This window comes from Zosterops lateralis, assembly GCF_965231275.1.
Source record: "Zosterops lateralis genome assembly, chromosome: 9".
NCBI lineage: Eukaryota > Metazoa > Chordata > Aves > Passeriformes > Zosteropidae > Zosterops > Zosterops lateralis.
In genome coordinates, this window is record NC_139769.1 from 28,397,550 (window position 1) to 28,421,681 (window position 24,132).

General features: G+C 43.0%; 1 protein-coding gene across 1 annotated transcript in view; it reads left to right on the forward strand.

The window, feature by feature from the left end:
- Positions 1 to 24,132, forward strand: part of XPR1 (xenotropic and polytropic retrovirus receptor 1) — a 108,044-nt gene that overhangs the window by 45,069 nt on the left and 38,843 nt on the right. The window lies entirely within an intron of this gene.

Here is a 24,132-nt window from a genome sequence, read left to right on the forward strand (position 1 = left end):
TTCTACCTTGAAGAAGGAAGGTGGGGATAGAGATGGACATGATGTGCTGAGCTGGATCAGAGCTCTCTCTGCAGCAGTGGGTTCATATTTATCCAGACATTCACTCTGAACTGTGTGCTGCGGCCCTGGGCAGAGACAGGGCTCTAATTCTGGGGCTTGAGAGATGAACTTAGCCAGGACTGCCACACATACTGTCTTAAGGAGTACTATAAATGCTGGCCTAAGGATAACAATGTATTTCATTATCATTTCTCTAGGTAATTATTTTAAAATATACAGGGGGAATTTATTTCTGTGAATGAAAGCAATTAGATTGTGACTCTCTGTGCAGCCCTGCAAGGAGGCTGGTGAAGCCTGTCCAGTTCCATGCACACTCATCTCAACACTGTGTGTGTTATTTCAGTGTCATGGCAAAGCTTTTCTGTCCTGGAGATCCTTGGGCAGTGGGAATTCAACCTTGGCAGGAGCAGGGAAAGTTCTCTGCCCTCAGCTCTGGCTGACACTCGCTTTTTTCTTTACAATGTAGATAAACATTCTTCATCATTAGACTGATTATCACTTGAAACCTTCATCAGAAAGATGAAGAAATCAGCTTAGATTTCTGAGCTACAAGTTTTGATCCTAAATGGATTTAGGATTTTTCATCCCCTGCAGTATTCCCGTATTTGGGTAAAGCACTATGAAGTCAAGGAAAGGCAATTTAACTTTGAAAAGAACAACATATTGTTCATGACTACAGCAGTACTCCAGATCCTTTTCTGAATAAGCCAAATGGCATTTGGAATGTGGTTTCCTGCTTTTCTTCCTGCAGGTTCTACAGGATATAAAGAGGGGAATTGGGGAAAAGAGAAGTATATGACTTTCCTTTTTGCTTTAAGTATCTTTGATACTTAAATAGCCTCTGAGAGCCTCTCCAATGATACCTTTTCTTCTTACTCTGGAGGTCTTTGATCCAAGATCATGCTCAAAGGAAGTCAGGCTCAATGAGGTAGGTGAGAGCCTCATCTAACAGAGCCTTGATTATCTCCAAGGATGGAGATGCCTCCACCTCTCTGGACTCTCACTCAGTTCTTGGCCATCATCATGGTGAAAACATCTTCTCTAGCTGGTTTTCCTAAGTTGCACTGTCCATTGCCTCATGTCTTTGTGCTGTGCACCTCCAGGAGGAGTCTGGCTCCAACTTCTCTGTACCCTCTGATTACAAAGCTGCAGTGAGGCTTGGTCATTGATCATCTCAGTGTTTAATCAACCTGCTCTTCTTGGATTGTCTCTATTGGATGTTTTTGTAAGAGATGCAGATGATCTGGAGGTCTTTGGGCCTTTCTGATGCTTTCTTGCTTTTTGAGATGAAAGGAAACATTCACTGGAAAAGTACCAATTTGTGAAAGGCTGCTGGGACTTCACTTTTGTGTTCCACATTACAAATATCAGCAGCTTTCCTTTGCAGACATAAGTTACCTTGTCTTGTTTTATTTCTAAATTAGTCCAGCTCAAGAGGAGCTCACTGACCTCCCAAACAAGTGGTTTGTATCCAATAGTTGAGTGTTGCCCTTGCATTCAATCTGTACAGTTAGAAATAAAGCTCTGCTCTAAGGGAAAGGTGTTCTTTGTTTGTTCAGACAGATTTTTAAAAGGCTTACCATTTTTCTTTTAGACTTGTATGGTTTTGAATGTATATTAATGTGTTTTTCAGAAGTAGAGTCGCAGTAAGTAAAAGTGTTGAACACCCAAAATATCTTCTCTATTTTCTCCTGACAGATGCAGCATGCTTATTTATTTATTCATTTATTTATTTGGGAACAGGGAAGCACTTCTCTCATTCAGAGCTCAGCCTTGCAAAAATTTGGGCTGAAATAACACAGGCAGGTGCTGGACTGGAAGGCAAAGACCTGGGCCACAGAGGCAGGAAGGTCAAAAAGGTGGTTTTAACAGCTTCTTTGTAATGGTTGTATTCCCAGAACTAACCCAGGGCTCCTTGCCACTTCTGTTGTTAATTATATTTGCCTAGACTTTTTATAAAACAAGTTTATTTGCAAACAAGGTGTGGGAATTCTAATGTTTGCTCATGGTATGTTTAAGAGCTAGGAGCACTTAATTTTTTATTTTATTTTTTTTTTAATTGTTAAGCTAGATCTTAATTTCTTTGAGCACCTCACCTTAAATAATATTGTTTTAAGAAAACAAAAACAACCCCCCAGGGCAAATCTCATTACATTTCATAACTGAATCAATTGGATGCCATTTCTTCATAATTTTTCCATTTGTAGCACTGCTATGGAAAGGATCTGCTCTAGCATAAATTCCTTCCTAAACAAGCTTTTCTGTCCCTGTGTCCATTTTTCTCCATTGCTTAATATTCAAGAAACTGCTGTTGCTTCCTAGGGGGTCCTGGTTTTGCTTCAGACTGCCTTGCAGCATGCTTTGTTCTTGTTGCAAAAGCATCATAATCGGTTAATCCTGCCCTTACACTCCTGTAGTCTAATGTCTTGGTTTTTTTACTGTTTAATGTGCTTAGTAATGTCAACTTAGCCTTGAACCTATTAAAAGATTGTGTTGCTTTGTTTTTAACCTTTTCTCCCCTCACTGTAATGTCAGTATATGCTCAGTATCCACAATGCTGTTTCACAGCCCTGTTACCTCTCTTCCTTTGAGGATTCGTCTAAAGCGTTTTCAGAGGTTTTAATTAAAAAAAAAAAAAAAAAAGTTTTATGTCTGTGTGTATATTTGTCTATCTTTAGGGATTTATTCTAAGTGGTCTTTTACTCCTCATAAGTTTTCTTGATTGGGATACCAAAAGGATATTGAGAAGATTATTTGGCTTATTTTGAAATAAAACCATTTAACTGAAGAAATGCCTGTTTCCTCTGGGGCCCTTGCTCTTGCATCTGTAATTTAGGAGTACAAGTGTCAAAGACAGAGACAACTGGCTTAAGTACTTATCTAGGAACATGGATAACAAGACTGTTGTAGAGTTTTCCTGACGTTTTCTGGCAGGAAAAATTCTGCACATACTTGCTGTAGATAAACCAGGCTTTTCAGTCATAGCTGTAGACTGGGTTTGTCAATTTGGATGGCTGAGCTAAACTGCAGTACCATCAGTCTGCTTTCTTCCAGGTTTGAGAAGGCATGGGATAAACACTCCTTATAGCACAGGGGGCTGTCACTTCCATTTTCGAGGTGCTCAGGTATCCTGTGATATGCAGCAAAACATGATCAGGATATCACAGGGGATTTTCACCTTTCCAGCCCTTTCCCAATCTCCAATTTTTTCTCCTGTCGTTGCTTTGTTTCCAGCTCGTGGTGGAAGCGAACAGCTTCTCTTCCAGCTTTCTGCAGGCAGCTTGAAATCTGAAATTCAAAGTGGAAAGGGGTCTCTGGAGTTAGTACAGAATGTTGCTTCTTTTCTCATGCCTGTAGGTTTAAATTTCTGCCATGAAGTGTTTTGCAGAATAAACAAGTAGGACTGGCCTCATCTGTTGTCGTTGGTTTTTGTAAAGCTTTGTTGGAACGACTCTTTGAAGAATGAACAATTCTGCAATTAGTAGGATTTTGCTTGGTGTTAAAGGTTGAAAATCTTGCTGGCAAGGAAACTGGGCCTGTGCCAGAACATGCTTTTAAATATCTGCATTCTGATCCCGTTTCCAAAGGCAATAGTAAGAAAGCCCAACCCCTTTACTTGGCTGCTGGGGAGAAAACGCTGTGCTGGAAGGAATCCATCTTATCAGCTTGTGCCCTTTTCCTTTGAAGAGGAGCTCTTTGTCTTTTGCCTCTCAGAGCCTCCCACGAGCAGAGTGAGGTTGCTTGGCTATTGTGTGTCCCTCCCTGAGCTGCCTCATTAGTGCTGGGCTGAGGTGGCCTTTCCACAGGGGTGAGATGTCACCTGTAGCTCCCTCCTGGCACAGGAGAGTGTTCCCTGCTCTCCATCCCCTGCTGTTCAGTGTCCACAGCTTCCTCATCCCCTGGGATGGGGCATCTTTGCCATCATCACCAGCATAGAAACTGTATCCCTGAATTTCTTTTGTCAGCCCTGACTCTCACTGTTGGAACCCTGGGCACTGAGAATTTTAGGCTTTCTGTGCTGACAGGCACTGACCCCCAAGCCAACACTGCATTTGACCTGAGGCCTTGGAACAGGCTTCCAAAATTGAGTGACAGCACTGAGATTATGGGTGTGGAGTTTAAATAGAAGTGTGTGATATCACAGGGTGGAAAACTTAGAGTTTAAGATTACAGAATATAGTGATATATATAAAGCAAGATGGAGGTTTTAAGGTGGAGGTTAGGCCTTCTTTTTCACCTTCTTCTTCATGGGTCTGGGTTGTGTTTTGCAATTGGATAGAAAAGTCTGCATTGTGGGCCATGGGTGTTTGGTTATTGGGTTAAAAGTAAAAATAACCTAGGTGTCATTTCATAATTGGTCAGTTTATCCTTAAAAGGCCTTGTAGAGAAAGAGATAGGAGCCATTTTTCACCTTGTTAGCTAGAACTCACAGCTTGTGAGACTGTGCTATAGATCAGAATTAATAAACATCTGAGTCTGAACAAGAAACACCATCTCTCAAGCATTAAATCCTGACTCTGATGGAAAAGAAGATAAAAACCCAACATCTCAGCAGCGATCTTGTGTGTGATCACCAGGTTGGAACCCTTGTGACAAGAAGGACACTGAGGGGCTGGAGTGTGTCCAGAGAAGGGAATGGAGCTGTGGAAGGGTCTGGAGGACAGGACTGATGATAAGTGGCTGGAGGGGCTCAGCCTGGAGAAAATGAGGCTTGGGGGAGATCTTTTTTGCTCTCTACAACCACCTGAAGGTTGTAGACAGATGGGGGAAGGCCTCTTCTCACAGGTAATAAGTGACAGGATGAGAGGAAACTACCTCAAGCTGATGTTTTGTTTGGATATTAGGAAAAAAAACACTGGATGGGTTGTCGAGTATTGGAAGAGACTATTGCCCAGAGAAGTGAAGAATTACCAACCCCAAAGGGATTTAAAGGATACATAGATATGGCACTTGGGGACATGGTTTAGTAGTGGCCTTGGCATTGCTTGGTTAATGACTGGGCTCAATGATTTCATAGGGCTTTTCCAACCTAAACAATTCTATGTTTCCATGATAAAGAGCCTTGTGAATTGACAGTTTCCCCCAGCAGATGTGGATGGTGCACGTGAACATGTCCAGCCATCTCCAGTTCCTCAGAAAACAGATGGGCATAAAATGGCATCGTGGGACCAGGATTTTATTAGTTATCATTGTTCGTGTGCTTTGGAAAATTAATTTAATTTGAGATAACTAATGAAAAAGTCGTGGGGGAGCCTTTCCCGCGGCGGCTTTGCTGCCACTCTGTCTCTGCCATTTGCTGGGCAGGTTGCTCTTAATATATCCATTATTGTGACTCCTCTTGGATGGAGGGAGCTGCTGGCTGCTGTCTGCTCTGTCTGCTGCTGTCACTTCCCGACGTGGAGCATGAACCTGTGAGCCATTATGCCTCTAATAACCAAAAAGGCCTCTTTGAGTGCTTTTTCCTGGTGTGCAGCTACTGTTTCTGCAGGCTTTGGAGGATGGAAGGGAGGGATGAGCCAGGTGGATCGTGCTTTTGCAGGAGGTGTTTTGCCCTGCTCTGTGGACAATGTGGGAATATGTAGTCTGTGCATGTTTATTTTCAGGCACACAGCAGCAATCCTTGCCATGTTTTAAAAACTGACTCTTGAGTTGCTGTGTATTACAATATTGATGTCTTTCAAAGAAAGCTGCCAGAGAAAACTGATCAAAGCAGAGCAAAGACAAAACACAAGCTCAGAGCATTCCAGTTTACTGACCTCATTACCTTGTCTCCAGCACTTTAAATTAAGCTGTTTAGATGACAAAATTGCATCTTCCTGAAACTGAGAATCGGCTTTGACAGCACACTGAAATTGTAGTGTCTGCTACCTCTGGCCCTTACTGCATAATTCATAACATCTTCTTTACCTAAGCCTTAATTAAACCTCCAGATAAGTTGGGTTTTAGTGCTATTTACACATTCTGGCCAGAAGAGCATTACTTTCATGCCAGTGTCACCGTTTCCCACGGATTTTTGAGCAGGGAGCAAACGGATCAGCCCGTGTCCTTTCATGTCTCTATTTGCCATATGATTTTTTTCGTTGTTACCAAGGCAACCCTTCTACCCACTCCCCAACAGGCGAGCACTCAATACAATGTAAGTTATTGTCTGGAGCAATTATTAGGCTATTATTAAAGCCCTGTTGAGATATGTCAGTATCCCGTAGGAATTTTAAACAAGTGGGAGTAGAGACAATAGCGAGCACCGGAGGATTGTGAGCGCGTCGTGCTGCTGGTAGCGTGGGGAGGGTGCCTGCAGCCCTCCTAACAATGTCTCATAAAAACTGTGAGCAGTCTCCCCGAACTGACAGAAGTCAGGATGTGCCAGTGTGGATTAAGATGGAAAGGGGAAGGAGGGGAAAGTGCCCTAGCAGGGCTGCTCCTCGCGTGGCTGCCGTGCGCGCCTTCGCGCCTTCGCGTGAGTTCAGTACAGCCCACGGGGACGTGGCACTGAGTGCATCGCTGTGATGGAGATGATAGTAAAATATCCCCGTCCCACATGTATGGGAGAGTGTTCTTTGTTGGAAAGTCATCTGCATTCACGATCCCTGCTTGTGTGCCCTGATTTTAAAAGGGAATTATTCATCATCAGTGGCAGGATGTGTGAGAGCTGGGCAGCGAGCGGGTAAAATAAGAGAAGAAAGTGGCTCTTGACATGATATGTTTATTTATTTATAGATTACAGCGTGGTGCTTTTTTTCCAAAGCAAGGCTTTTCCAGTTTCCCAGCAGTGGGAATTCAAGAGATCCAGGAGCAGAAGTTGCCTTGCAGTCTCCTCTTGCCATATATTCCCTGCCGGTGCCACTGGGGTTGTATTCATGAAGCCACCACTGCTCATCCCAGCCTTTTCCATCCTACCCCATATCCTGGGACTGCATTTCCTGTCGCCTTTGTCTTGCTGATGCAGTCCTTCTGTTGAGCAATAGCAGAACTGACAGGGTTTTATAGCACTGTATCGATTTCTTCCAGGAATTTCCTTCCAAGAAGCTGCAGTGTTGTCATGGGTCAAAGATGTCACCAGACTGATTTGGCGTTTCATTTGTGACAGTTGTCAGAAGAGGCTGTGGCTTGCCCAGAACATCTTTGTCTTGGGCTGCGCAAATGTTAAGAGCAATTGTGAGTGCAGATGGAGAGCCCATTAATGAGCTGCATATGCAAAGCAAGGAAAAAAAAAAAAAGCCAGGAGAGTTTGCAAGAACCTTTTTTTTCTGGCTGTTGGAAAGTGAGACTCTTTCTGGTTATTTAAAAGCTCATTTCCCTGGGAGGCTTACTTTTAACTCCTGTAAATAAAAGATCCACCTCCTCAACTTCTCCTTCCCACTGCTTGGGAAAGGTCTCCCAAGGTCTCTCCATCCTCCACTTAGCACAGAAGTGGATGGGGTTTGCCTCATCCCTCTGCACAGCAGTGTGTCACAATAAATATTTGGGAATGTGTTTGTCTGTCTCATTTGGTGTTCCTCTCAGACTGAGACACAGCATTATAAGGCTGTAATGCTCAATCTGATGTAGAACACGTTTCTTTGTTCTCATTTATGGTTTTTCTGCAGTTTAGTTCTCACACAGGTTTTGTGTCCATGGATAGCAGCAGTGAGGGGTTCCCAGCGAGCAGAGAGATCCAAGTGCCTCAGAACCCATCTGCTGCTGACATCTGGCAGCTGTCTGTCAGGTGAAGCCAACAGTGGGTTCCCTTCTCCAGTTCCTCCATCATTTCAGTGCCTGCTCTGTTCTGCTGGCTGTTCTCCTGACCTCTGGTGAGATGAGGGGTGGGAGCTGTGTGAGCTCTGTGGTTACCCTGGGTTTGTGGGCAGCAGCACAAACGGATGCAAACACTCCCAGCACAGCTGCCCAGAGCTTTGTGTGTTCCAGCGGCGTTGGAGGCAGCTCACCCCGGCTCATTAATGCCTCACTGAGGCACAAGTTGGTTCATTGAGACTTTGTTAAAGGCTTGTTAAAGAAAGTCAGGTTTCATTGCTAATGGCACTGGAATATCTATCAGCATATGTCTTTTGACAGCATTACCATTTCAGACTCTGAAAATGATGTAACTATTTTACTATAATAAAATAATTACAATTTTCAGAGAGGAATCTAGGGCAGTAGGCTATGGTTCATAAAAACACTTGCTTCAGCAAACATTTTACCACTCAAAATAAAAAGCAATTATTTAAAATTATAAAATCTTTTTTGCACAATGTTGCAAACCTTATTTTAAGTACTGGCAGCGTTCCTGAATGTGTCTGAGTACACCATCACCCCTGTGGAACTTAGTTTAATTCTTGTCAGATTTGCCTACTCGAAACTTTGTTGTGAATATTTTAAACATAGGCTGTTGCTGTTGAATCTTTGCTGCTAGTTGTAGAGGTGGCATGTATTTATACTACATTTGCGATGAAAGAGTTTATTTTTTATCTTTCAGGGCTAATGAAGCTGCTGATGAGGAGGGATACAGAGTTTGTTGGTATCCAAAGAACAGTTCACAGGTCATTTCTTAAGTAATATTAAACAACTTGCTAATAAGGCATGCTAGGTGGATGTGCTGGTGGGTCTTCAATTGCAAACAGCAGAAGCAAACCCAAAATGATAAAATTCTTTGCTGTCAGCTGCAAAAATGCTCCCACATAAAGTGTCACTTGCTATAAATTCCCTAAATTTGCTCTTTTACAATAAGCACAAATGATCCCCATTAGTTCAGCAGCAGCAGCTCACTCAGCTTGGTCTTTTCAAGCTTGTTCCTAAGAAGCAAGGCTGATTTAATGTTCAGTGACTCTTGTGTATGGAGGCTGCCCCTGTGCCATTGTGTCCTGTGCCTTGTGGGTGTCCTCGTGTCCCTCCAAACAACCCCCTGTAACTGATAACTGTGTTTTTCTGGGTGTTCTGGGGCTGCCCCAGGTATCCATACATCCCTGACAAAGGGAAAGCTGCTCTTTTCCCAATAAATTATTACAGTTCCCTTCAAATGTGTTTGCTTTTTATTCTGTACCAGGTTTTCCTCGCCACCTTTGGTGCCTTGTGTTCGTGTGTTCTCTCTTTCCTCGTGCTGTACAAACCTCGTAGGTTGGGTGTATTAACAGCAAATGGACCATTCAGATGTCAGGGAGATTATAACAAATGCTCAGCTCAGTCCTGATTACAGATTTCAAACGTGAATTAAATTCTCTGTCTGTATGAAGAATGTGTTTCATCCCAGAGAGGTTTTTTCAGACTTGCTTCTGCTGTGCCCAGTGTTGGTGTGTGTGATCGAGCCTGCAAGTGCTGCTCAGGTGAGCTCTGAGGTTGGAAACTCTTTCCCCAGAATGAACCGTGCGTTCATTCTGCACAAGTCTGTCCCTTACAGAAAACACTTCTGTCTTGGCCTCTGGTGCAGGCTATTTCCTTTGTGCCAGCAGTTCCTCTTGGAATAGTTTCAAAATTCAGGATGACTTCTTTCCCTCACTCTTCTGTCTCAGAGTTTAATGTAGACACACCATCAGATACTTGGTTAAGTTTACATCCCAGTCCCAGGACACTCATTTGCTGTTAAATGCAGTTATCCTTCATCCAGCTGAATTTGAGATGACAACAACAGTGGAAGTTCTCACCTCTGGAGAGCAAAACTTTTGATGGAGCACCTATCAGTATGGTTTGGGGCTTTTTTTTTTTTTTTTTTTTTTTTTTCGGACAAAGAGCTGTTGGAATCCTTCTGGCAACCCCATCTTGTATTTCTGCTGAATTCTGACTGTTTTGTCATCTGCATGCTACCTGCCATGTGGCACATTTCATGTACTTGTTTGGCAAAGGAGAGGAAAATACATCCATGTTCTGCTTTAAAAATAGTGCTGCCGTCTGTAAGAGCACTTGTGTTGTGTGGGGGGATTGCCGTGCTAACACTGTCTCTGCAGGCAGATTGATAGCTACAGAATTGCAGTTTCGGGCTCTGTGTGTGTGAATCAAGTGATAAAACAGCCAGGAAACCTGAAAATTAATTCATATGCTCTGTGTAAGTTTGCTGGGTGGGGAGGGCTTTAATCTTTTGGACTACTTTTTGGTTAAAAATTATCATTATTTTAGAGGAAGGACAAGAAGCTTTATGAGAAGCCAAGTTGACTCCAGTGGGTTGAAAGAGGTGGCTGAGACCTTGTTTGGCAGGGATAGAGGTTGTGTTTCTAATCCAGGGTAATAGAGACCAAACCAGAAGCAAATAACTCTTGTTGGCAGCAGGACCAAGTGCAGCATCAGCAGCTTCCCTCCAGAGAGCCACAGAGGGCAGGCACACAAGTAGCTTTACTATCATGTGTACATTTGTCTGTCTGTTGGAAACTAGGATGGTTTAGTGTTGGCAAACACGAGGGTTTTTCACTTTGGGACATTTCTTTGAGGTTAGCTGTGAGCTTTGTTCTTCAGGAAGAATCTATGTGCATGGATAGGGGCATTTTGCTTCTGTCTCTGGCTTATATTTCCACTTCATTCATTCCATTGTGCCCCTCCTAACCCATCCCTGTGTTCTTTCATGACTGTAATGAATTAATGATTTTATGTAAATGTGGTGTTTGATGGACTGAGGAGGTGTGCCTTGGGACTTGTTTAAGCTATCACATAGGAAATGCATCATCTGCTTCATGTTTTCTGCAATTGCACTCCATTTGATTTTTCCTTTATTGCTTTTTCTCCTTCTCTAATTCTTTTCCCCCTCAAAACACTTCTTTCAGCATGTAGCCTTTAGCCTGGATTTAAGGATTTAATTCTATTTTTCCATCCCTATGCTCCACCCCCTTATTTTTCACCCTAAATGCGAAGGGGGAAAAAGGCAACCATCGCTGCATTACATACCTGATTGCTATTCAGTTCCCAGGGGAGAGGCACTGAGAGCTAAATGCAAGGGCTGGAGGTCTGGGCTCTGGTTAGATTCACTGAATGTCACTAATTAGAGCAGAGTAACCACTTACATATTTATTCATGTTTCAGAACAGTTGGTGAATCAATTGAGTGAATGAACTGGGGAAGCTTCAGTTGTTCTTGTGTTGAATTTTTTGAAGGACCAACCCCCAAACCTTGTATGATTGACCCCCAAATCTGTTGAGGTTGGTTCTTTGTGCCTTGCTGGTATAGACCAGTATGGATGTAACAAAATTTCATTTCTCTGTGACTTTTAGATGGTGCTTTTTCTACTCCCTTCTCTTCTGCTGTTGCAAAGGAGCTGATGAAATACTTGCCAAAAATAAATAAAAAAGTTATTCTGGTGAGAAGAAAATAACATTACCTTTGTTAAGGCCATTCTCACCATACTCGATGGACTAATTTGCCTAAAGCTTAAATTAAAATCCTTGCAGGACTTGAAATCAGGACAGCAACCACTTGTGCTGGTGCACGAACAAGCCAGAACAGAATAAACCTTGCCGCTCATGGTGGATTTTTTTAGACGGTGCAGATGGATTTCCCCCCCGTAAACACCTTGAAGTGTTGCCTTTCACCAAAATCCTGTCTGAATTTAGCTCCTAATTGATAATAGCTCATTTCCGTGGTGGGAGCAGGCTGGTGACAGCCTCCTGGTCCCCCCCTCGCCGGGAGATTCACATTCCATCTGCTCTTGCTGTTGATTAGCAGCATGCCGGCTACATGAGCAGTGCTGCTGGAGGCTGCGGTCATCTGCTGCCATAAAATTCCTCTGTGAGGACACGGCCACGGAGCCCAGGGCATGGTTAGGGCAGGGAGGATCAGCAGTTTGGGGATTGCTGCTCTGGAACGTGCATCGCTGGCTCCAGGTCTCCCAGAACATGGCAAAAGCTTCCCAAGCTTTGGTGGGGTATTATGGATGCTTTAATGAAGGGATGGGACCATTGTCAGGTTAATAATAGTTTATTACTCAGATAAACATCAGCCTTGGGGCTGTGAGATTTTAGGGCAGTAAGAAGTCGGCCATAGCTCAGAAGTGGTCACAAGTTCCTTTTACAAGGCAATATAATGTGCTGATCTAATGGAAAGTTGGCACACGAGTGATTTTTTTTTTTTCTAGCCTATCACCTCTACTTAATTCTGCTGCACTGTGTATACTTTTATCCAATGGCTTTCTAGCTCAGGTACACACATATACTCCTATTACAACATCTAAGCTCTTAACTTTATAAAATAACGTTACTACACTATAAAAGCCTTCACCATTTATCTAATACGGCTTCTTACTTACTTAAGGCATATTCTTATCACTATAGGAACAAAAGTTTATAATTTTTCTGCTTAATGTCTGTGTACCTTTATCATTACATCAATCCAAGCTTCTCCCAAGGCTGCAAATCAAACCCTTCAGTATCTGTGGAAGCTTCTCTCTTTCCATTTCCTACAGAGGATAAAGCTCTGAGCTCCTCCCTGCCTCCTGCAGCTGCAGTTTGAAGTGCTCATCTCTCCTATTCTCGTTGTATCACCCATGCTTCAAATAAGGATCAGCCTTTAATTTTACAGGTTTTGCCAAGAAGAAGGTTTCAAGTCAACCCCAGCTTCAGAGTGGGCCCTGTCTTGTTAAGTGCTGCCTGGCAGAGTTGCTGTGTGCAGCTCACAGGTTGCTTTGGGAAGATATCCATAGATGATTTGTTCAAGTTTATTGAAAGTCCTGTTGTTCTGTCCGTCTGCACAGCTGATATTGCAACTGGGACTTAAATTTAGGCTTCTTGCCACTGTCACGATGAGGGGTAAAATAGAATTAAATGTGGCGGCTCTGTAACACGTCCTTTGAAATGTAAATAAGAAGTGACTTAGGAAGTCGGGCCATTGAGTTTTTTACCCTCAGCATACTTTGAGTTTGTGTTTGGATGCAAAACCTTTCTGTTGGCAGTTACTTCTGCAGTTTGTGTATTCCCTTCCCAGCAGGTTTTGTTCGGCAAGTAATAGAAATTAGTGAATGGTTCTTTTTGCCTTTTTATTTAGCAAGTGCCAGCAGTACTGTGCATTGAGCCTGGGGGAATTGTGGGGGGAAAATCACACGCCTCTCAATCTTTCTCCTTATTTGGGATGTCAAAATCCTTTTCAGAAGGATTCATTCCAGTTCCAGTCTGGCAGGGATGCTCCAAGAGGAGATACCCAGCCCGTGTGGTTTCTGGCTGGGGACTTGTGCTGTGCAAAATGAAAGAGATTAACTTGGAAAACAGACAAACAAACAAGTGCAGTCCTGGTCTCTGCTGCATTTTAATCTTAAACTAAAATTACCCCTGGAACACAGTGGCTCTGTTGAGGAGTTGAAGTGCGCATAGACTTTCAAATCAATCCCTTTGGAAGACGATCTTCTCTCCCCTTGAAGGAAGGACAAGTGAGCTGGAGCTTACTCCTTCCATGGACTTAAATCAAAGTGGCATCTGAGGAATGCTGCTTTGGCTTGAATTGGATTTAAACAAACCCTCGAGTGCAGGACTGAGAAAAGAAGGGAAGGCAGGGGATGCTACCTGAGCGTGTGTTTGGAAGAAAACAACTCCAAACTTGTGGGGACCTGCACTGGAGAGCTTCTGCTTATCTTGAATTTACCACAGTGTCTCCGGGCATGCTTCAGTCCATGTGTTTTAATGAATACAGCAGGGTAGGGCTCAGCTGGGTGGCTGTGCACTGCGTGAGCAAGGAGGGATATAACCTTGGGTAGGCTTTGTACTGTTGTGGAGAGGATCCTACAACATCTGTTGCTGTAATAATGTAAGAATTAAAGCAGAAGAATTACTGCCCTGAGTGGAGAAGCAGCTACCTTAATGTTAACTTGCTGGCATTTTAGCTAGAATTATATAATTTAAAAAGGAAAATATCGGTTTGAATTGTGCAGAATGTTTAGGAGGATGTTGTTGTAAACATTTATGAGAACTAACAATCTGTTCTGTTCCTGAACGTGGTCTGACTGTGAGGCCCTCTGGTCAAATCCTGCACAGAGCCACTCTCGAGCCCTGTGTCATTGCTCTGAGATACCTCAAAAATGTATTTTTCTTCATGCGATAACTGCTTGCTTATTATCTTCTTACCAACTGTGTTTGCCTTTACTAGCTAGTAAAATAAAAAAGGAAAAAGGGATTTGAGTAGTGTTGGCTCCCTGGGGGGAAATTAAACCATTGAGAGAGCACGTTTGAGGTAGGTTTGTCTTTGTACCATGTGCTCGCTGTACTCCATATAGGGAGCCTGTTGTTGTTTCTGTATCATTTGTTTTGTCTTTCTGGTTGTTCTTAATATTAATTGAAGTCTTTCCCGAGACAGTTCTGTTAATCTTCCTTTTGTCGTTTCCCTCCTCCTCCTGCCCTCGATATTTCCAATGAACATGCTCTCCTGTGTCTGAAAAGAGCTCTAAAAGTAGCATTGTTGTTGCTTTTGTAATGGTGATGGTCCATTTATTCACCTGTTTAGTTTCTTTCCCCCCCATCAGTGCTAGTGTGCTAGTGTTTCTAATTGTTCGCTTAGCATCTGAATTTTATATGTGCTGTAATTGTTATAAGGATGCAAACAGTTTCCTGGTGTGATGGGTTTATGTCTCTTATCGACTCCAATTATGCAAAATGTTTTCAATTAGCTGTAATTCCCTTCCCTGCCTCCCCTGGAACACAGGGTCTCTCCAGGGACACCGGTGTGCTTTGCTGGAGCAAAGCACATCCCCTTCCATCACCTCCTGTCCCCGCAGCCTTAGGATCAGGGAGCACACTCTGCTACTCCTTTTGTTTTTCAGAAGTTAAAATACTCTTAACCACACCATTTCCCTGAAGGGTTTTGGTGTCTTAAAGAAGGAGATATTCACTCCACCTTTAGAATCCCACAGTTTTGCCATCAGCAGTGCAAACACCCTGAAGTGTGAAAGCTTTTCCTTGAGCTTATCCCTTGCCATAGCAGATAGTGAAGTGCTTTTTACAGTTCTGATACCCCTACCAGAGGAGGATGCTTTGGTGGATGGGCTGATGGCTAAATGTGAAAGGGCAATTTCTGAGGTGTCTTTGCACAGGACAGTTGCAGAGAACTGACCAAAATGTTCCTGTAAGCCTTGAGGTGGTTCTGGCTCTGGGGGTCACCATCTCTGTGTCTGGTGGAAGATGTTCCTGCCCATGGCAAAGGGGCTGGAATGAGATGGTCTTTTAAGGTCCTTTCCAACCCAAACCATGCCATGATGGTGATGTACAGTGACAGAGGACAGCAAGGAGAAAGCAGAGGAGTTTCCTGACTGAAAGAGTTGTTGTATGGAGGCTTTATGGATAAAGAATTGTGGATGTGGATGGTGTTTGCTTGGTTGATGCAGAGAAGAGGTCCATGCCTTCTGCCTAGTATGGAAAAGATTCCTGTGCTCAAACCAGAACTAACTCTGGCTTGCCAATGAATCACTGAATTGTCTGCAGCAGGATGAAGTAACTGTGCTTAAATAGCTTCATGTCTCAAAAGAAATATTTTGAAGCCCTCTAAACACTTCCTCTGTAGCTGGAGTAGACTTTACTTCCTATTCTGCCTCAAAGTGACCTTGCTGCTTGTTTTAGGCCTTATCTTGGCCCCATATTCATTACACCCTGCCTGACAGAATCCAGCAGGGAATTGAGGAGGTTGAGATTCACCTTTTCCAGCACATCGTGGTGTGTTTGCTGGGTGCAAGGACTCAAAGAGGTGCTGGAGTCCAGAGCAGGGTTTTGTAAAACCTAATTTGATGCCTCTACTTCTGTGTTACTCGTCAGTCAGGAAGGGTGGGTCCAGTGTGTGGCTGCAGTTTCTGCAGCCTTCCCCAGGAAAAGCGAGTGGGCTTGGTCCTGCAGCATCCACACAGGGCTTGGATAGGGCATGGCTTTAATGCTGAAATATGGCATTTCTTAAAGCTCTCAGAGTGTGTATCCTGCTAGTGGCCACCTGCAAGTCTTGATGAAGAGCAAAGCTGCTTAGAATTCCCAGTCTCAGCTGGTTTGAGTGTGGCCAGGGCTCAGTGGCTGGTGGTGCTGCACAGGTGATCTGCTTGTCAGGCTGCATCTGCAGGGATGGCTTTATCACTGGGAAAATGCTGACGGGATCTAGGCCTCTTGTTTTGGCATAAATTAGCACTTTTCTTGTTGCATTTACTCGTGCACAACCTGATTTTTGGCAGCAATTTAATAAAAATCAAATGTGCATGTACTCTGCAGAGTATATTTGGTGGAAGGAGAGAGGGAAAAAAAGTAGGGGAGAAACCACTGAAAGAACAAAACTAAAACTCTGATTTCAGGATGATTCTGCTCTGCATTTTTCTTGTTCATCAGGTGTGTGGGTGACACTTCAAATCTGTCACCAGACCCAGCAGAAGGCATTCCTGAAGGATTTCTTCTTGTGGAGGGGACAGTGGCCATCCTGTCCAGGAGTACTTTGATCAAGGCATTGCCCATTTCAAAGGTCCAGCTTGCATAACAAAATGCTGCTGCAGTGGCTTGTGTAATACCACATTGCAGTGAATTCTCAGTTTACTTTGTTTTCCAAGTTATTTCTCCTGTTGAGCATTTTACATTTTTACACCACAAGAAGTATTTGATGGAGCTCTGCTCTAGTTGAAGGTGTCCCTGCTCATTGCAGAGGGGTTGGCCTAGGTGGCCTTTAAAGGTCCCCTCCAACCCAAATCATTCTGTGATTCTGTGTTTTTTATTTCTATGCAAAATAGCTTAAAGCAGACTGAAATAGCTCAAAAACTGTTTGGACATCAGTTGTGCCTGGAGTACCCAGAACCAGGCAGTTTGCATCCAGGATAGGGATGGCTTTTCCCCATGAAGGTTTTGTGGGAGAGTTGGAGAAGGCAGGGCCGGAGGGGAGGTGCTGCTGAGAGAGGGAGAGACCAAAGCTTGGATGAGTTCAATTTGCTTTAATTCAGTCATCCAGATATTTCCTGTGTTCCTGTCAAGGGTGTGGGCATGTGAATCCAACTCCAGTGGGTTGTGTTGGCTTCTCCAAGGTCTCCTTGTCTGCTGAGCTGTGGGGTAGTGCCTTGAGTCATCTCCCATCACAGGAGTCCAGGCAGGTGATGTGGTATTCCAGCTAAATCTGTCTAGCAGGTTGCTGCTGCCAGAGGAGGAATCTCACTCTCACCACCTCCTCCCTGCATGCAAGGAGTTCTTCCAGAGGGCTAAACCACATTTTATTGATCAGTTTGGTTTTTAATGCCATTCAGTTTTAATGCTGGCAAGTTCTTTAAATACCAGATTAACTTCCTGAACTGGTTCACTGTGCTTTTGGATGAGCAGCAGCACCAGAGCAAGGAAGAGGGCATTGTGTGGGTGTGTAAGGGAGGGCATGAAGGGCAGCCATAACTACTGCTAAAATTCCCTGGAACTCCTTCTCCATGTGGTTTTCTCAGGAAAAACTTCATAGGTACAACACTTAAAAGTGAACTGTATCAATATTCCTTTAACTGACTGCAATCTCAGTTTTGTTTTAATTCTTCTCTTCTTTTTGGTTATGTCAGATGCTCTGACAGTTTCTGTGCAGTTTTAATGAGAACATGATTGTTGCTGCTTGGTAAAATTCTGGGAGTTAAACTATGAAAGCAGGAGGCTCAATGTAAGCAGCATAAACAGTCATTTTATTATGAAGCTTTATTTCCTGACAGAAACATTTTTGGCTTGATTAAAATATTCACAATATCAAGCAAATCTTTCTTCAAAAATAAGAATGCACATTAAAGGATATTAGAAAGCTTCCTTCTATTTCTCTTCCCGTGCCACCTTCCCCCTTCATTCAGGAGATGGGCAGAGAAAGAATATTTGTGGGTCTTAGGGTGATGGATCTTTGTTGTGTTCAACACTAGTTGAGTTTACTTTGATTTCCTCTTGCTCTGCTGCATTTTCAGTCCCCATCATCTCCACGGGGTTCCAAGGTCTTCTCTCCATGCAGGTCCCCAGAGTTCCATCCCTGCTCTGGGGGCTGGCCCAGAACTCTGCAACTCGGGGTGATTTTGCTTTACCTTTCCTGGAGCCTTCATTTTAATTTGTTTAATTGTTGTTTGGCTGAAAGGTCGGGAGACTTGTCCTGATAATCAGCAGAGGGTTTGCTGAGTCCACTGAGTTTTGCCAGGCTGAAGGGAGGGAGAGGTGGGGAAGGTGGCTATATAGAAAAACTTAAATTTGAACTCTGAGCATCTGATTTTATATCAAAAATTCTGGTCTTGATATTCCATGCTGCTGTGTGCTTTTTTTTTATATTTATCTTCTTGATTTAAGGAACAAAGTGGGCAACTTAGGGAAGTGTCCTTATTTCCATCCATGTGTTTTAGCAGAAGGAAACTTTTCCAGACAGGTTTGTAGCTGCATAAAACACAGCTGTGCTTATTTACTTGAGATCCATTCAGTGGATCTCGAAAGCATCAACAAGTACATGCTAAGTTTTTAGTTTGGTGGCCTCTGTCATTCATGAAGAGGGAAGAAATACCACCTTGGATGCAACATTGCCCAGATTAAAGGCTGATTGAGGCAATGTTGTCTCATGCAGCATCAGCCAGCGGTGCAGGAGCCACTGGAATATCTCTGCATTCCTTAACCTCTGGTGTGTAAACTGTGCTGTGGGGTTTTTGTGCAGCCAGAATTGCTGCTGTCTTGTCTTGTTTAATGAAAAGCAGGACTGGAGGCAGCAGGTGAGCAGCTGGAGGAAGGTGCAGGTGTGTTATGTAAGCTGAGAATGTCCCGGTGTGCTCCTGGTAATCCCACAAAGCTGCAGGATCTCTGTTTGCATGGCTGGCTGCTTGTCACAACCCAGCAGCCGTGGCCTGGACAGGGTCTAGTGTGAACCAGCTGAGTAACTCAACCCTGGTGCTCTCCATTCTTTGTCTTGGAGTAAAGGTCAATGTGGAATTTGACTCTCAGTTCCTGTTGACTATCTTTCCTTCACCCTGGGGGGTGTGGCAGTATTTCTGGTCTAGCTTATTGGGAGGCTTCTGCAAAAACACACGTAAATCTTCACTTTCTTTCTTGAAAAGAGAGGAATTTCAGGGTTGTTAGCCAGGGAAAGCAGGTATTGAGTGCTGTCCCTGTATGATGTCTCCTGACTTCCAGGTCTGTCATCCTATATTATCCATATTTTTATGGTAGGTTTTGCAATACTGCTGGGCATTTGTGCTGCTTTTCTTTAATTTTTTTTCCTATCACAATTTCTGCCTAGCTGCCCTTCAAATCTGAGCTACCACATAGCCTCAATTTTATAATTCTGCTGGGAATGGTGAATCTCTTAATGGTACAGAAGTGAAGCGTTGGTGACTCTCCTGAAAGAGCTGACAAAAACCAGCACTGCCTTCCTTGCTTTGCAGAAGGACTTGATTATGAGTGCTGGGTGCTTTAAAGAAGAGCACCTGTACAACAGCTCTGTCCTGTAAACTGCAGAACCTGACACTTGGGAGCTGCCTTCTCACATATGGCTCCTTGCTTGCCTGGTTTTTCTGCCCCTGAAGTTCATGCCAGGGCACTGTCATTGCTTTAGGATCTGTGCTTACAGAGTCACAAATATAAATAATTTATAGCAGACACTTGGTTGGATGTCTAGCTTGTAGGCATGTTGTGGAAGTTGCTTTTTCTTTCTAGCTAAGCAAATAATCTGTAAGAATCGGGTTGGTTTCCTTGTAAGACTTCAGTGATACAGTCTGAAAACTCAGGAAGCAGGATTTTTATCAATCCAAAATTTGTCGTTTCTTAAGGTATTTTGAAATAGATTTAGTTTGTTCTGGGGTTAATTGGTAAAAACAACAAAATGGTGAAACAAAACCTGGGAGAACTTGTGTTGGTGACCAGCAGCAGTTCTTTTCCTTGCCCACACAAAAACCCTGCATGTACAGGCAATGTTAGCCTCATTTGCTACCTGAGTGGTCATTTTTTATTGCTGGCTTTAAGGCAATAATTTAATAACCAGATCTGATTTGGCCTAAGGGATTTGTTAAGTGGAGAACTGGCCAGCTCATCTGTGATGGCTTAGAAAAGCAGGTACAGCCTGCTCTGAATTTTCTTGACATTATTTTTAATATCAACTAACTCATGAAGCTTCTTCCCTGGCTGATTTTACAGTATTTTAATTTGAAGTCAGCTTTTGGTGGCTGGAATAAATTCCAGAAGAGATGCACACCATCACAAGTGCAGTTTGCAGCTCAGATGTTGGGGTGGAACAACATGAACGCAAATGTTCCTTTATTTGCAAGCAGAGTTGGCTTCCTCCTTCTTCCTGCAGCACAAACAAGTTCTAGGAAGAAATTTTTATGGCTGTACTTTAAAGCATGTAAAACTCTGTACAAGCAAACTTTTATTTGCCCCCAGATGGGACATAAAAGTTCATGGTGAGTGAGTAATTAATTTACTGACAGTTTCACTGAATGATCCAATTTGCAGCTGACCCAAGTGTAGCTCTCTGTCGTGAGAAAGGGAGTTGCCCTGTGGAAAAAACCTTTCCTTTGGAAAAATACCCCAATAAACACCAGGATGACACATCAGGAGTGTGAAGATAATCTGTCCTTGCATTAAGGGACTTCACAGTCTGATTTTTTTTTACTTGCAGGAATTCACTGTGCTGTGTAAAAGGGCTGGGGAAATGAGAATCTTGGTGCTGCAGATCTGTCAAGGGTATGGGAGAATTGTGATGGTTGAGTAGACAGACAAAGCTGATGGGATTTTGGAGACAGATACATGTTTTCATTATAGTGACCCACTTTTTAACGTTTTGAGTAGCAATAAAAGTGGCTTTTTCTTCTTTTTATTCCCTAGAGTGCCCCTAGGCCCAGAAGTATAAGCAGTTACTGTCTTTATAGAAACAGGAAAACTATCCTTTATGTCTTGTTAATTTTTCATAACACAGTTCTGTTGTTGTAGTCCTGGTTAAGCTCTGGGTAGAGGGTGTGGAAAAATTAAAAAAATCAGTGTATTCAACGTGGTGCTGATGTTAAACTTGGGGTCACCTGTTCAGTATTATTTGATGTGTTTAATGCCAATGTTGATCTTGATTTTTATTTTTATTTCGCTGACTAGATTTCAGATCCCCCCCTCATAAATCAGATTGTCTCCTCTGTAGCTCAAGTGTTGAAATAACATTCCTTAGATAAAGCTATTTTGTGGCAAACAGGAGGTGATTCAGAGAACTACACCTGTGCTGATCTCATAACAAAGCTAATTAATCTTTTTTCATTAAACGCTCTTTAAAATTCAGCATGATAAAGAGTAGAGGACTTTTAAAAAAATTATTACTTTCAAAGGGCACTGCTCTAACAAAGAAAACTTTCACTGAAATGTTCTTGCAAGGGAGTGAGTGAGCAGAGCTGCCTGGGATAATGATCATTTGTTTATATGTTACAGGTGCAGAAAATGAGAAATTAGAGGAGCACTGAGAAATGAGTGCTTGGGACAGCTCAGGGATGTCATCTAGATGTTAACTTTTCAACTTCAGGTTCTATTTTGGGTATGCCAACATCTGAGCTCTCTGCAAACCTGAAAAGGTGGCAGAGGGGAGCACATCTGGATTGCTGCTGGTTTGGGCTTTGCAAGTAAAAGCAGATTTGCTTTCACAGGCTTCCTGTGTTGTTTTCTTTCATTCAGAACAGGGAATCCATAGGAGGATGAGATCTGCAAGGTGCAGTATTGATCAGACCTTCCTTGTTCATGGCTAAATGGAGCTGAGGGTGAATGGAGTGCTAAGGCTATAGAAAAAGAACAAAAGGAAGGTTAGGCCAGCCCTCTTTGGCAGCAATAGCTGGATGCCTTTTAGAAACAGCCCCTGTTGTCATGGAGCTCCCCAGCCCAAGGCCAGGGTCTGGCACTGTGATTTTCTCATGGCAAAACAGCCTTGTCCTGTCCCAGCCTTAGGGGGGAAATAAATAAATAAAGGCAGTAGCCTTGGCAGCACTTGTCCATTATTGCAGCTCAATGGCTGAACCACAGTGGGACCAGGACCAGAGGGAAACCTTTTCTTCACAGGGATTCTGGATTGTTTACTTTTTTTTTTTTTTTTTTTTTAAGTCTGGCATCTACCCTGGCCTGCAAAATATCTTTTATACAGCAGCATTTGACATTTGGAGAAGGATTTTGAATAGTTTACATAGAACTTGCTTTTCTCTGAGTCAGCAACGTTTTGAGGTTGAGATAGAGACCTGAATTCCTAATCTCAAGGGTTTTGGAAGGGCTTCCAGTAGGAGATGATGTGTGTTCAAAGCCTGTTTTCCTCTTCTAAACTTTAGATTGTGGTCCAACTGTTCAACACACTTATTAGTAATTTCTTGAACTGGTCAATAATTTACAAAACAAGATGTTAATTTTGTTATTTGACATTGATTATGTTAGTTTAACTCTATGTTATCTTGCTGAGCTTTTTGGTATCTTAGAAGGTGCTATTTTGCTTGCACAGAAATATTTATGCTTGACTTTATGGACAAAAAGTAGATTCCATGCTGAAAGAGAATTTCAATTTTATTTTTTTTAATCCTTTGGTAGTTCCAATGCCTGAAGTTTAAAAACTTGCTTAGTCTTACTGTTATTTGGTGAATGTACTGAAACAAAAACAAGAGATGGTGGAAGAGGTTTGGTGTTTCCCCAGGAGGAAAGCACTGAACCTGTGTGCTTTTATATTTCTTTATGACTTACTTTTAAGTGCAGGAAATTATGGTTTCCCCATGTCAGAAAACACCTTTAATAAACTTTTCTGCTGGACGGACTCTTTGTACTGGAGAATTTGCCTTTCAGGTCCATCCTTAAGAGTCAGTTCTGGTTTGGTACCTCCTCATTGCTATTATTTGCAGTTTCAGGCATCTAGTGATTAAAATCTCTGCATTTTGAGTACTGCAGAGTAATTTCTGCTGCTTCACCCCCCTCCCCTGTTTGTGCTTTGCTGTTGGGTCAAGGATTTGGAAGTCTTGGAGGCAAGTTCAGATCAGCCTGACTGGGAGGGCCCCAGGCTGGGATGTTGCAACTGCTGTGACTCTGCTGGTAGGAGTCACCAGCCCTAAGCAGAGTTATTTTCTGTCCCTGGGATGCTCAGGCTGCCCACGAGGAGGGATCTGTGTGGGAGCTCTCTGTGGAGTGGGATTGCTCATCCTTGGTCCAGAGCCCTGGAGCAGGGCTGGAATGGCACCTTGGGGCTGCCGTGGTTCTCCTCCAGCAGAGAGGAGCCCAAGCCCTGTCATTCCAGGGTTTGTTTGCTCCAGGGAGGGAGTCTCAGCCTCGGGAGTAGCCACAGAGCTGCAAGTATAATGATTGGATAAGAAAGGAACCCGGGAGCCAAAGCTTGGAGTCTGGAACAGACTTTGGAGCCCTTGGGAATTCTTCTCTTCAAGCCCTTGGGTGGTGGAGCTGTAAACACCAGGCATCTGTGCAGAACTGGTTATTTTCTCTCTGTTTGTTCTTTAAAGCATCATCAGACTCCAAAAGAAGACAGACTTCTCCCAAAACTCCACTGCAGTTTTGTCTTGTGTTCTTTACTCTTTCCATTCCATCCCTTAAAAATGACATTGATGTGTGTGTAGGTTTGTGCTGCTTAATATCAGAGCCAAAACAAAAAAAACCCAGAAAAATCTAAATGTTGAAATTTAGAATATTTAAATGTTCTCTTGAGGTTGCTTTTACCTAGAAATGAGTGCTTAAAGGAAAAGATTTCTGGGTTGTGACAGTCCAATATGTGTATCTGATAGCAATTGAAACTTCCGTGTAGTCACTCGTCTTCTCAATTTAATAACAAGTATTTCAACATCTGTTTGAACCTGGCAGAATCAGCATCCCTGGAAGTGTTCCAAAAACATGTGAATGTGTCACTTGGAGACATGGTTTAGTGGTGGGCTTGGCAATGATTGGATTCACTCATCTTAATCCAACCTGAAGCAATTCTGTGGTTGGTTCTATGCTCTATTTCTCAATGTTGTTGAGACCATAATAAATCTTAATTTTCCTGTTTGTGTTACCACTAACCCTTGCAATCTGTGAGAGTGCATGGAGATTCAGGGGCTGTAACTATGGGAGGGTATGGGAGTCTGCTTTGCTTCAGCATTAGGAACATTTGGTTTTTGACAGTACTGAAATTGGTAATTATAGCCTGTCTTGATTTTTTTTTTACTCATTAAAGTAATTTCTTAATTACTAGAAAATGCATTCTGTCTTTGAGATT